General features: G+C 50.5%; 1 long non-coding RNA gene across 1 annotated transcript in view; it reads right to left on the bottom strand.

Moving 5' to 3' along the window:
• Nucleotides 1–7168: 7168 nt before the first annotated feature.
• LOC112579692 overlaps nucleotides 7169–12979 on the bottom strand; it is a 235781-nt gene continuing 229970 nt past the window's right edge. Inside the window, exon 5 of the long non-coding RNA XR_006640097.1 lies at nucleotides 7169–7601. This is a non-coding gene — a long non-coding RNA (uncharacterized LOC112579692). The remainder of the gene's footprint in view (nucleotides 7602–12979) is intronic.

Raw genomic sequence — 12979 nt, forward strand, 5'->3', positions numbered from 1 at the left:
AAAGTGGGATCCTGAAAGCCCAGGCCAGCAGTCCTGCAGGTCCATCCCGAATGGAGACCGTGCTCCATAGTGTTACCACCTTACAAGAAGTGAATGAAATTTATGAAGAAAAGTGACAGTCCCCTTAGGGCCCTGTGAACAGATGAGGGAGGGCCCTCCGGGAGAGATGGGAGGGGAGGCGGCACACCTGTATCCCAGGAGCCCTTTCCTCTCTGCCCAAGGCCTGGCTGGAGGACCGGCCCCCTCCAGAGCCTTCTCTGAGCAAGGTGTTCTGTTCCACAAGGAACACAGACCTTGGGGGGATGACTGACTCAGAGACCTCCAGGCTGCAGTGCCCTCAGCCTGAACTCCTCACACACACTGTCCCCTCGTTAGTGGCCAGCTCATCTCCATGGGACCTTCAGCTGCAAGAGAGCCTCCATGGATGAGAAAAGAGTCAGCAAGTGATGGAACCACACCAGCTGCCTCCCCACCAGGCTGCACACCCTTGGGGGCAGGCATCCTGACTTATCCATCCCTAGCACCCATCCCAGGGAGGGCAGAGCAGGTGGTCCATAAACATTCAACAAACTGAACTCATCCAAGTGAGAGTCAAGAGACTGCAGGGGGCGTGGCCCAAACTCTCCAAGGCAAGGCTGTCCCCAAAGCATCCCTGATGCCTCTAAAGATGGGCAGCTCACTACCTCTGGAGCTAAGCCCCACCATCAGAGGGCAACTTCTCTATTCAGATGAAATTTCCCTCCCCTAAGTTTCACCCATTAGTCTAGGTATTTCCCGGAGAAGGTACACAGCCTGGCCTTCCTAGGACAGCCCTTCACTTCTCAGTTGGCTCAGAGGTAAACAACCCACCTGCCGATGCAGGAGACCCGGGTTCAATCCCTGGGTTGGGAAGATCCCCTGGAGGAGGGCATGGCAACCCACTCCAATATTCATGCCAGAGAAATCCCTTGGACAGAGGAATTTGGCGGGCTATAGTCCATGGGGTTGCAAAGATTTGCACACGACTGAGAGACTAACCTCAGATATGCAGATGACACCACCCTTATGGCAGAAAGTGAAGAGGAACTAGAAAGTGAAGAGGAACTAAAAAGCTTCTTGATGAAAGTGAAAGAGGAGAGTGAAAAAGTTAGCTTAAAGCTCAGCATTCAGAAAACGAAGATCATGGCATCTGGTCCCATTACTTCATGGGAAATAGATGGGGAAACAGTGGAAACAGTGTCAGACTTTATTTTTTGGGGCTCCAAAATCACTGCAGATGGTGACTGCAGCCATGAAATTAAAAGACGCTTACTTCTTGGAAGGAAAGTTATGACCAACCTAGATAGCATATTGAAAAGGAGAGACATGACTTTGCCAACAAAGTCCGTCTAGTCAAGGGTATGGTTTTTCCTGTGGTCATGTATGGATGTGAGAGTTGGACTGTGAAGAAGGCTGAGCACTGAAGAATTGATGCTTTTGAACTGTGGTGTTGGAGAAGACTCTGAGAGTCCCTTGGACTATAAGGAGATCCAACCAGTCCATTCTGAAGGAGATCAGCCCTGGGATTTCTTTGGAAGGACTGATGCTAAAGCTGAAACTCCAGTACTTTGGCCACCTCATGCGAAGAGTTGACTCATTGGAAAAGACTCTGATGCTGGGAGGGATTGGGGGCAGGAGGAGAAGGGGACGACAGAGGATGAGATGGCTGGATGGCATCACTGACTCGATGGACGTGAGTCTGAGTGAACTCCGGGAGTTGGTGATGGACAGGGAGGCCTGGCGTGCTGCGATTCATGGGGTCGCAAAGAGTCGGACACGACTGAGCGACTGAACTGAACTGAACTGAGCGACTAAACAACAAGAACTCCTGGCCAAACCTCTTTTTCGTAGGTTTCTTCCTCTGCTCTAGTCATCAGGCCACTTCGCAACACATCTGTTAGGAACCCCGACTCAGGAGTCAGGCAAACCTGGGTTCAAGTCTTGGCTGAGTTGACCAACAACTGTGGGAAAGCATTATCTCAATGCCCAGCACAGAGAAAGTCTCAAACCTGCATCAAAAATGCCTGTGATCTTTGAACTTTGGGTGGTCGTAGCATATCTATCTATAAAAGTTCATTGATTGTAACAAATACACAACTCTGGTGTGGGATTTAGGTAGTAGTGGCTGTGAATATTTGAGGGGCAGGGGGATATATGGGAAGTTTCTGTATCTTTCACTCAATTTTGCCAGAAACCTAAAACTGCTCTAAAAAATAGCCTTAAAAAAAAAAAAATCCCAGCTACTCCAGCTGTTCCTAAAAAAAAAAAAAAAAAAAAAAAAAAAAAACCATTACGGGCTCCCTCCCATTCTGAGGGCCAGGGAATAAATACGGTTTCCTGGAACTGATCTGACCAGCAGGGGATGGGGGTGGAGGAGTAGGGGATTATCTGCATGTCTTCCCTGAACCTGGTCTACTCTCTCTTGCTCTGTGGGCACAGCCAACCCAGCTGACCTCATGGTGGTGGCATGGACCACAGAGGGGCTGCATTCTGGTGGTTAAATCTCTGGATGGATGGTGGGTAGATGGATGAGTAAACCTGTGAGTCTTTTTTGGTGTGCTGCCTCTAAGCAGATCTCTCTCCCCCTGTGCTTGGGCTGTCTATTTTGTTTCCCCTAAATGTGGTGATTTTCATGTATCTCTGCTGTGTTTTATCTTAATGACAGAGGCAGCATTTCAGCCTGTTGTGATCCTTTCAGCTGCTGGTTCTATCATCAGTTTAGTTCGCAGCAGACATTTATTGAAAGCCTGGTGAAAGGAAAGAAGCAGGGCTTTAAGGTCCGCTGACCTCAATTCAATCCCTAGTTCTACCACTCGTGGGCTGTGTGGGCCTTGGGCAAGTTGCTTGCCCTCCCTGGGCTTTATTTCTCAATCCAAGTGAACAGAATTCTGGGATGAATAAAGATAGCTGTATATAGAGAAAGTTCATTGTAAAGTAGATAACAGTGGCACCCACCACAGAGAGCTGCTGTAGGGATTAAAGGAGAATCATCCTTTGGGTTTCCCTGGTGGCTCAGATGGTAAAGTATCTGCCTACAGTGCAGGAGACCCAAGTTTGATCCCTGGATTGGGAAGATCCCCTGGAGAAGGTCATAACAAGTATTCTTGCCTGGATAATCCCATGGACAGAGGAGCCTTGCAGGGGGATCTATGGGGTCACAAAGAGTCAGACACAGCTAAGCAACTAACACTTTCACATCCTTTGTAAAGTACTTAACACAATGCCAGGAACAGAGTGAGTGCTCAGTTAAGCTGCTGCTGCTAAGTCACTTCAGTTGTGTCCGACTCTGTGCAACCCCATAGACGGAAGCCCACCAGGCTCCCCAGTCCCTGGGATCTTCCAGGCAAGAACACTGGAGTGGGTTGCCATTTCCTTCTCCAATGCGTGAAAGTGAAAAATGAAAGTGAAGTCGCTCAGTCGTGTCTGACTCTTAGTGACCCAATGGACTGCAGCCCACCAGGCTCCTCCATCCATGGGATTTTCCAGGCGAAAGTACTGGAGTGGGGTGCCATCGCCTTCTCTGTCAGTTAAGCTAGGATAATATCAACTCTTACTATTATTTTTACCACTGAGCATCTTCCCTAAGCAGCAGCAAACTGCAGCAGGGAAACAGAAACTGTCATGGGAACTTCAGGCATTAGGATTCTCACCAAGTCCAAGGAGAATCCCAGCTATACGCCTTCCTGGCTATGGGGTGACCACCATCCACTGAGTTTCTTCCTCCCTGATTTGCATCATCTGACATGACTAGCCGCTAGCTGGTGGGAGGGGCACAGGCATGGAGGGACTATGATGTGTCTCTCACAACCATGGCCTTGGTGGGGATCCCTGTGCTAAGACGTCTCTTGGTGGTGGGGAACTGGGGCCAGCTGTGGGAACATGAGGCCACATTTTCTCCAGAGCAGGCTCTTTGATCCCTGGGTCAGGAAGACTCCCCTGGAGGAGGACATGGCAACCAACCCACTCCAGTGCTCTTGCCTGGGAAATCCCGTGAACAGAGGAGCCTGGCAGGGTGTAGTCCATGGGGTCGCAAAAGAGCGGGAACAACTTAGTGATTAAACAACAACAACAAATTCTTAGCTTTAAAAAATGTTTATTGAAGATTACAAGCAGTATACTGTCAAATCTTTTTTTTTTTTTTTTAAGCCTGGTCTGAAAGGCACCAGCAAGGTGGTGTCTGGGGTTGAGCCTGGGGTGTGCCCTATTTTATTTGAGCTCTTCATATTATTTTATGTGTTTATTTATTTTTGGACACAAACCCTGCAGTGGAAGCATGGAGTCCTAACCACTGGAATTCCCACCAGGGAGTTCCCAAAGTGTCAAATCTTAAGGGAACAGCTTTATATGTATACATTCATGTCATATATGGGCTTGCCTGGTGGCTCAAAAGGTAAAGCATCCGCCTGCAATGCAGGAGGCCTGGGTTTGATTCCCATGTAGAGAAGATTCCCTGGAGGAGGGCATGGCAACCCACTCCAGTATTCTTGCCTGGAAGAATTTCATGGACAGAGGGGCCTGGCAGGCAGCAGTCCATAGGGTTGCAAGAGACAGACATGACTGAGTGACTAAGCACACATATCATATCTAAACACCCTTGTCATCAGCCCCGGATCAAGTCACAGAGGCTTGCTCAAACTCCTTCCCAGGCAACACCCCCGTTCTGGAACTTCACATAAATGGAATCATACAGAGTGTGTACTTACTTGTGTGTCTGGGTTCCTTCACTCAGTCCAATGTCTGTGAGATGTGTCTGTGCGGTGTGTCTTTCCTGGCTGTGTAATATTCCATTGTGTGAATGTGCCACAAGGCAGCCCTCTATTCTGACATTAGTGGGTATACATGTGGTTTCCAGTTTGGGGCAATTAGGAGTAAAATTACTACAAAGAATCTTGTATATAACTTTGGGGCACTTACTCATTTCTGTTTTGTATGTATGCAAGAGCAGAATTAGGATTAGTACGTGCACGTGTGCCAAGTCACGTCAGCTGTGTCCGACTCTTTTCAACCCAAAGGTCTGTAGCCCATGGCTCCTCTGTCCACGGGATTCTCCAGGCAAGAATACTGGAGTGGGTTGCCATGCCCTCCTCCAGGGGATCTTCCCAACCCAAGGATTTAATCTGTGTCTCCTGAGGCTCCTGCATTGCAGGCAGAGTCTTTCCCCCTGAGCCACCGGGGAAGCCCACTAGGATTAGCGGATATAGCCAGCTTTCCAAAATGGTTGTGCCAATGTATGCTCCAGTGTAAGAGGGTTCTGGTGTCCCCACCTTCTTGCCCACACTTGATATCATCTTGTCCTTCTAGATTTAGCCATCTGCCAAGGGCATAGTGGTATCTCATTGTGATTTGAATTTGAATTTCCCTGAAGACTAAGGATGTCGACACTTCCATATGACTATCAGCGATTTGGAGTTTTGTAAGGATCCTCGACTTAAAAAAAATTGTTTTAATAAATTGTCATGCATTCTCTGGAGGGTCCATCCAGCCACACTGTGGTCCTCTGAGGTCAGGTCCCTGTTTTGGGTTCCTAGGAGGCATTGGGGAGTGAGGACAGGATGAGTAGAACCAGAGGAGGAGGAAGAAAGGAGAAGTCCCAGAGCAGCAGGGGAAAGGGCCAAGAATCAGGAATTCTGACACAAGACACAAAGCAACGCCCTATGACTGAAATGAGCTGTTGAAGGGTCGTGATGATGACGCCAGGTGGAATGAGTTGAGAGACCTTCCTTTGCTCCACACAATCGATTCATAAGCAATGCAGATTTCCTGGAGTTTCACCAAAAAGGAGGCAGGGGACCATGAGCCACACCCAGATGGGCTTTTCACTGATGACTATAATGGGTTGGCAGGGAAGTGCAGGTGGTCAGGGCTGGACCACAAGCAGGAGGCAGGGAACCTGCTAGAAAGATGCCTGGACTAGGAGCCAGGAGGCTGAGCTCTGCTTCCTCTTTCTGCCGCTTCTCACAGAGTGACCTTGAGCAACACCCTTCACCTCTCTGACTCCATGACTTTATACACATGGAACAAGGAGCCAGGGAGATGGGAGCTTGGTGGCCTCTCCTGGGCAATCCCTGCAGATAAAGCCAGGCTGGGGTGACAGGTCCCTGGCAGTCCCGACAGCAGTGAATCACCGTGCCCCGTTCCATCACCTCTATCCACTGTAACTGATCCTGAGGCCAGGTGTCTGGGGTGGTATTGGGCAGGGGCAGCTTCCAAAGGAGTCTGGCTCGCTGTGGCAGGGGGAACGTGGAGGAGTGTAGGCAGTAGCCCCCTCACTGGTGAGAATAACCCCTGCCACCCTCTTCTGCAGAGAAGTGACGGATCTGCTCTGCTAGTAGAGCAGAGATCCAAGCCTCCACAAGAGCTGAGTAGAGAAGGGGTCCCCACTGGGAATACCACGGTGGGAGTGGGCTCCCCGTGTCTCCTCTGACAGTACACTCAGGGAGTACCAGCTGCTATCTCTATCTCCAGGGTTTTCCTACGAAGTTCACCCTAGGAAGATTTGGAGTTTTGATCAATGATAAGTGTGAGTCCCTTATATTCAGATCTTTCAGGAGACACCGCAGGATTGCAAGGGAACTGCAGTCCAAGGCTGGTTGGGACTGTTCCTCCTGCAGGCGCTGGGGAAGTGGCGCACAGGGCCTCCCTGCCTGGGAAGGCTCACCCTCCAACACCCGCTGCCTCCTCTTGCACGTTTCCTGCCATCACGTCCCAGGGATCAGCCTCTCCCTTCCTGAGCCTGGGTCCCAGAGTGCCCGGCCATGTGCCTATCCCTCCGCCCCTACAGCACAACATGTGCTGATTCCAAGCAAGACATCTATCTACCTACCTGCTTGAGAATTACAGACCATGAGAACCAGAGCAACCTCAAAGATCATTTGCCCCAACCCACAAATGGCTATACTAAGTCCCAGAAAGTTAACAACAGTAAGAATTCCTTACATTTATATAATCTTTGGAAATTACAAAGTGAATGGAGATCTTTTAATAATAGATAAGACTTATCACTCAGTGAGTGCCAGGCACTATTTAAATTACTTTTTTTTTTAAATTTTATTTTATTTTTAAACTTTACATAATTGTATTAGTTTTGCCAAATATCAAAATGAATCCGCCACAGGTATACATGTGTTCCCCATCCTGAACCCCCCTCCCTCCTCCCTCCCCATTCCATCCCTCTGGGTCATCCCAGTGCACCAGCCCCAAGCATCCAGTAAATTACTTTATGGTATTAAATCCTTACCTCAGATTTAGAATTACTATTACAATTATTACCAGGGAAATGAAGAGAGTTACCGAAAGTCATGGAACTTGCTGGTTGGGAGCTGGGCTTCACATCCAGTCAGTCTGGCCTCAGAGGCCACCGAACTATCCTGCCCACAGTCTCTCCTAAAGGGCAGTGCCATGTCCTGACCACAGAGCACAGAAGGGGTCCACAAGCCTAACTTCTGGGGGGATTGTGGGCCTGACACAGGTTTCAGTACACAAAGCAGCAAGAGTCCCAGGTGGGGTCCACCAAGCTTGCAGGAACCATGCTTGGTAGCAGGTGGAGTCATCAGAGGCAGGCAGGGCTCATGTGAAAAGATTTCCTAGAAAAGATGGTATCAGAGACGACATTGTAAAATGGAAGTGACCTGGCAAAGTTGTAGAATATACAGCATAGGGAGGATCTCCAGATAAATGTTTGTAGCAAGAATCAACTAGACTAGACCAAGAGCCTTGGGCAGCTGGAAGGAAGTTGGCATCCCAGGATCCTTGCAGCCAGCTGGGGAGATAAGCAAGTGGCTTCATTTAGCTAATGATTAACCAGACGCCCAGAGAGGCTAAATGTCTGCTCCACAGTCACACAGGTGGTAGGTAGTAGACTCATAACTTGGACCTAAGCCTTCTGACTCCAAGTCCAGTGCTGTTTGCTCTATACCAAACCTCCCCTTAATAAGAAACAAAATCAGGATTTCCCTGGTGGTCCAGTGGTTAAGAATCCGCCTTGCAAAGCAGGGACACGGGTTCCATCCCTGGTCAGGGAGCCACGATCCCACCTGCCTCAGGGCAACTAAGCCCATGAGGCACAACTAGAGAGAAGCCTGCGTGACACAGCTACTGAGCCTGCAGGTCACAACTAGAGAGTCACAGCCGGAGAGTCCACGTGCCGCAGTGAAAGATTCCACATGCTACACCTAAGACCTGACCCAGCCAAATAAATACATAAACAGAGAGAGGAGACAAAACGCCACCAGGGTCATAGTTTTACGCTGGCTTATGATTTACAAAATGCTGGAACATACATGATCCTCTTTGAGGTTATTCTGGATTCCTGAAGCCCAGCCTAGGTCATGCAAACATAGGTGGATGGACCCAGTTTGGGAGTCATGTAGGCCCAGGTTCAGTCACCAAACCTGTCTCAAGAGTTTGGTGATTTGGGGCAAGTGGAATGAAAGGGGGACAATAAGACCTACCACGAGGACAGGTGCTAGGATGCCTGTGGCCCATGCACAGGAAATCCCATCCCACACTGCCCCCAACCCAAGCCCCCCATGCCCCCACCCAGATGCCCATGCCCCATCCAAGCCTGACTTCTTCCAATATTTTGCCCAAGAAGGACCCAGAGTGCAGGTGTAACCTTTTTTTTTTTTCTCGAGATTGTTTTTTCCTCCACTTGAGAGATGTGAACAAAATAAATCTTCTCTCTGAGTCTTCCCATAGTGCTACTCAGAGAACTTGCCAGAACTAAGCTACCCAACTCCTTCTCTGGCTTCCCAGGTGACGCTAGTACTAAAGAGCCCACCTGCCAAAGCAGGAGACATATAGGTTCAGTCTCTGAGTTGAGTAGATTTCCTGGAGGAGGGCATGGCAACCCACTCCAGCATTCTTGCCTGGAGAATCCCCGTGGACAGAGGAGCCTGGTGGGCTACAGTTTATAAGGTCAAACAGAGTCAGACACGAAAAGCAACTTTGCACGCACCCACTCACTCCGTCACCCCTCTGCAGAGGTGTCCAGATCCCAACGCCCTCCAGATTTCCGAAGCCTTCGGCACCACGACGCCCAACCCCAGGGCACTGGAGCTCATCCTCTCCCCTGCCCAATGCATACCCTCTGAGAACCTGAGCAGGTGCAATTGTGCCTTCCACCTTGAGGAGACCCAGAGAAGCACCATTGAATTTCATGGCATTTTAGCATAAGAATTTCCATATCTAAATCCCTTGATTTCAATGACTGCAGACAGCACTGGGATTATTGTCAATACACACTTGATTTTGGGGATTTGCCACAAGGAGAGGGCCCCTGCCCGGGATGGACAAACAGCTAGACCATCAATACTCCTGACTCCCAGGGAGACAGAGATAGCCCCTTAGCTTCTGGTTCTTTTGCTTCCAGAATTCTAGCCTTTTCAGGTCCCCTTCCCCTTGCAGCCCCACCTGGCAGCTGCCAGCACCCCCAGTCTATCTGGTTAAGGTGTCCCTGTAGAGACGCTTCTGCTTGCCCTGCTGAGTCCCCATGAACTCCAGAATCACCTCCAGCTATCTCCTACGTACCCTGCAAATGTGGTCCAACCTAGAGGGAGATGCAGGTGGGCAGGATAGGCAGCCCTGAGAGGCTAAATTGGGAAGGAACCACAGGCAGATCAGCTCTGCCCCTGTGGCTCAAAACGTGGATCCCAGCAAATGTGGTCTCCACCTCCCTGTGACTTTGGGAAAAGGCACTTCTCTCCAGCCTCTCAGTTTTCTCATCTATAAAGCTGTGATGTCCATCCTTGCTCTATTTCCTAAGACTACATGAAAGACACGAAAATGCAAGCAAAAGCCCTTTTGTAAACCATGAAGTTCTGGGCCGAAGTGAAGGATCACCATTATGTATTGAGCTTTCAAGGTCATTCCCCACGGAGGAGGCGTCAAGGCCCTTCTAGAATACCCCCAGTGACAGACCTCACTTCCTCCCAGGGCAGCCCAAGTCTCCTGCTAGCAGCGCTGACCTTCAGAGATTTCTGGCAGGTCTGTGGCTAGATTGTAAATTACACTAGGAAAAGAAGTAGGTCCTCCATGATCTCGACCATCCTGTGTTTTTATATTTCCTGTTCTTCTAACTTTCCTAGTAGCACTCCTTTTGAAAATTGCTCATCTTGTCCCAGATGAAATAGAGTGGAAGGAGTCTCTCTTCATAGGTAGTGACTGTTGTGGTGGGAAATTCAGGCTTTGGGGAGGGGGTTTAGGCTGTGAGGACCCCTCCCCCCAAAAGAGTCAGAGCATTTTGAGAGGGAGACCAGGAGGGGAAGAACTTGAAAGGGTTGGAGGGGCAAGCCCTTCCCCAGCCAACCCTCAAATCATGCAGGCGAAGTCCTGAGCTTTGTAGGTAGGCAAGGGTCCTTTTCCCTGGAGAAGGGCATGGCAGCCCACACCAGTATTCTTGCCTGGAGAATCCCATGGACAGAGGAGCCTGGTGGGCTACAGCCCATGGTGTGGCAAAGAATTGACCATGACTGAAGAGACTTAGCATGCACATATGCAAGTGTCCTTTTGGGCACCCACCAAGACTGGGAGGAGAGATGGGTCCCCAAAACAGAGAGCAAGGGCTTGGACAAGAGGCTGTCTCTGAGACCTGGGGCAGTGTGTATGTTAGGGTGGGGGAGGGGCAGTCAGGCTGCAGCTCCACCCACCACTGGCACCCTGACCGTGCCTTGTGGCTCAGCCTGCTCTGGAATCCACAGGCTGTTGTAGCCTTCAGTCCAACCCCCGGTTCCCTAGGGATTGTCTCAACTGCCCTTGACCTCACATTTTTCTGTTCCATGCAGAGATCTGATATCACTGCGCCACAGTGGGGCAGGGTCAGACTTGGCTGCTTTAATGGTGTCACTGGCACCATCTCACCCCAACCCAGGGAGGCAGGCCATAGATGTAAGGGCTGCAAGCAGACTAGAAGAGAGAGGAGGCTCCCTCGGGGCCACCCTGACCCACTGGATCGCCCCCCACCTGAACGAACAGCAGAGGCTCCATCAGTGCAGGAAGTCAGGTGGCTGGGGAGCCTGGCTGAGACCTCAGGTGACCCCAACCCCAAGCCAGTGAGGTTTGGTTTTCCTGCGAACAAAGCCTGGTGGGGGGGTGGCCTTACTCTACCCAGCTCTCCTGCTGCTGGGCGCTGGACCAGGGCTCCAGAGGGCAGCAGTCAGGGGATGATGGACGAGGATCTACTGGGGCTGGAAGAATCCCGAGCTCACCTCAGGCAGCCGGTCCCTCCAGTGCCATCCAGACAAAGGAGAGAACCAACATTGTGCTTCAGAGCCGGAAGACGGAGGACACCACTGATGCTACAACACTACGATTCGCATGGGTCGCTCCACGCCAGGAGTCCCATGTGCGCTATCTCACGTGTTTCCACCATTCCCCATTTCACAGAGGAAAAAACTGAGGCTCAGAACAGCATTAGAAACACTGGAGCATCCAGGCCACTATTTTCCCAACCGCATGGTCTGCCTTCTCAGATGTGGCCCTTCTTTCTCCTTCAAAGCAGCCCTTTGTGAGAAGGGGAGGGAGGGAGGCGTTAGGAGCTGGTGGGTGAGGGGAGAAGGCACCAGGGAGTCGGGAGGGAGTGTCCGCATAAAGTGTGTGTGACAGACAAATTGCTTCCCTGTGCCCCTCAGCCCTCCCCACCTGGCTGGGCAATAGCCATGCTCATCTTCCTCCCTCCGCAAGGGCTGGGGGTCAGCTCCCTGCCTCGCAGGGTCCCCAACAGGGAGATGGTCCCTCTCCCCACAGGAATGTGTGTGAAATCCCAGTAACTCTCTCCAGCTGGGCCTGACTTTGGAGGGGGCTTCAGGAGAAAACCCTGTGGTGAGGGGTGGGATCCTGGGAAAGTTAGCTGCCCCCCACCTTCCCCCGCCCCCACCCCGCTCCTTTCTCCTCCTAATGAAAACTCAAGGTGTGCAGGGCTGGGTGGGAGGGGCTGGGAGCATGCAGACACTGAGGAGAATGTCCCAGATGGCAGGAAGCCTGTGTGCAATGTGGGAAGTGACTGTCCTCAACCCTCCCCAAGGAGTGTCAAGTCTCTCTCACACACAGACACATATGTTGATATATATACACACATATACCCATACATATACACACATACACACATATACACACATACACACGTGCACACACATGTGCACAGCCACATATGTACAAACATACACACACACACACACGATATCCTAAGGTCCTCACAGACCTAGACAAGTAGAATTTGCAGATCATGACCAACAAGGGACTAAGGAAAGTTAAAGGTAAGGAAGAGAGAGGCCACAGGCAGGATTAAATCAGGGTTCCCAGCCTCAGCTGCCTGGGAGCTGCCCAAGGAGCAGACACATCCCCTGCCTTCCTGGAACCAATGCTTATTAAGCACTGAATGGGCACAGGCCTTCTGCTGAGGACTCTGATGTGAATTAGCTCATCTGTCCCTAACAACCCTGTTGTGAGTCCCGTTTTAGAGATGAGAACACTGAGGCTCAGAGAATTTGAATGACTTGCCCAAGATTCTACAGCTATGTAAGTGACAAACTCAAGAGAGGGCTGGCGTGTCTTCCCCTGCAGAAGACCCTCATCAAGGCCACTCAGAGCTCTGTGCTGAGGACATGGACCCCTGGGTGTCTATCTCACTTTCACTGTCCGTGAGAGGTGTGAACTTGGGCATTTTATTAAACTTCCCTGAGTCTCCAGTTAGCCATCTGTCAACAGAGGCAAAGGCATCAAATGAGGTAATTTAAGTAAAAGCATATGTAAGATATGCTTCCCTGGTCGCTCAGATGATAAAGAATCTGCCTGCAATGTGGGAGACCCAGGTTCAATCCCTGGATTGGGAAGATCCCCTGGAGAAGGAAATGGCAACCCACTCCAGTATTCTTGCCTGGAGAATCCCATGGACAGAGGAGCCTGGCTGGTTACAGTCCATGTTGTCACAAAGAGCTGGACACAACTGAGTGACTAACACTTTCAC

This window comes from Bubalus bubalis, chromosome 16, assembly GCF_019923935.1.
Source record: "Bubalus bubalis isolate 160015118507 breed Murrah chromosome 16, NDDB_SH_1, whole genome shotgun sequence".
In the NCBI taxonomy this organism is placed as follows: Eukaryota; Metazoa; Chordata; class Mammalia; order Artiodactyla; family Bovidae; genus Bubalus; species Bubalus bubalis.